This window comes from Sinocyclocheilus anshuiensis, unplaced genomic scaffold, assembly GCF_001515605.1.
Source record: "Sinocyclocheilus anshuiensis isolate Anshui unplaced genomic scaffold, SAMN03320099.WGS_v1.1 scaffold246, whole genome shotgun sequence".
Taxonomy (NCBI): domain Eukaryota; kingdom Metazoa; phylum Chordata; class Actinopteri; order Cypriniformes; family Cyprinidae; genus Sinocyclocheilus; species Sinocyclocheilus anshuiensis.
The window spans coordinates 568,487-570,092 of record NW_015542356.1 but is presented as its reverse complement, the minus strand read 5'-3'; the positions used below and the strand labels follow the sequence as shown (position 1 = coordinate 570,092).

Here is a 1,606-nt window from a genome sequence, read left to right as displayed (position 1 = left end):
TTGAGCTTTGTAACTTTGCAGATCTTTTTTATGCTCAAACAGCAACATTACAGACTAACTAAAGTTGAAAAAGTAAAAAAGCATAATAGGACCCCTTTAAAAATGAAAATTATATAACCAATTTGTTTCACATTCTTTATTGGAAAAGAAAGAATCACTACAACTTCTGAAAGTGACCAGCAGTGTTTTCGCAGTACATAAAAAGTAATGTCACAAATCAGAAAATGCAATTTTAACATCAATGTGAACATACAAAAAAAAATTATAATAATAAAATAATGATACTAATTTTATATCAATGTGATTTTTTCTATACACTTTAAGTACTTCTTCATATACCACAGCAAAAACTATAGTCTAAGAAAGTTCAAACATGATTAAAGGCAAGTGAACAGTCAGTTAAAAAAAAAAGAAAGAAAGAAAAAAAGGACAAATACACAATTTACAAGCATAGATAAAACAGCAGCACGTATTTATAGGCTGATGTCCCTTTAAATCCGACTGCACGGATTCAGTATAATGATACACATCCGATTTCTTTCTCAGCTGTTTACATTAATTTAAAACATAACCGACTGCGTTTGCAAGAATGATCGTTGAGACGGGTATTTTGACAATTCTGTGTGTGTGTCTGTTCAAACATGAGGAGCTGCGAAAGACAAATCAACTCTGTGTTCGCGTGCTGTATGAAAAACGTCTCTGTGTTTGTGCGCGTGCTTTGCACCTGTACGGCGGAATGGAAGAGACGCTGTGCAAGATGTGTCATGTGTGTGCGCTTCAGGTGTCTCAGACAGCAAGACGAGACGGCAAAGAGTTGTTTTCTGCAACTTATTGCACTCATTTCTTACGTTATCACAAACTTACCATTGACAGAAATAGTCAGCTCTACTGCCTTTCCTTTTTTATTTAAATCTTTATTACAAGCAATCCTGCCGTTCATAAAGAGCTGTTTTTCTACCTCCACGAGTGCCATTCCATTTCGTGTCAATCCATGTTAACTGCCTTTTCTTTTGCATTTAAATCTTTATTACAAGCAATCCTGCGTTTCATGAACTTTAATTAAGAACTTTAAGAACTTTACAATTATTGCCTTGTTTATCTAAATGTGCTCTTTTCCTTTAAACCTAGCCAAAAAGCCATATGTGTTGACTGTGAAACACAGTAGACTTTAATAATATGCATTTATAGTGTAATTACTACATTTTCGTGTCAATCCATGTTCATATTTACTGCAAACAATGCGGTGCTACTTTAATTCATCACGTGCAGCGCAGCAAACATAGACTCTGTGCGGAAACAATCTCTGCACTGCTGCAGACGCACCACTACTGAACGCACTGCCGGACCGCAACCGTGTGCAGTGTGAACGCTTTATTAATCCGTTAACATGAGCACGGAAAAAATACGCACTGCATACGCACTGTAAACTGAGTATGCGAGTGTGCATGAACGCACGGTCTTCAGGAGAGCACGCGAGCGCTGAATAGTTAAACACTGGCAAGAATGAAAAAGTAATGCAATTTATAAACCTTAGTGACGATGTGACACTGCCTCGATTGTACAAGTGACAATTCCTGTGTCAACTGTGCAGCTCGCTTATAGACAG

General features: G+C 36.9%; 1 protein-coding gene across 7 annotated transcripts in view; it reads left to right on the top strand.

The window, feature by feature from the left end:
- The window catches only part of LOC107691719 (acetyl-CoA carboxylase-like), a 69,289-nt gene that overhangs the window by 6,676 nt on the left and 61,007 nt on the right, over positions 1-1,606 (top strand). The gene's annotated exons all lie outside the window — the stretch shown is intronic.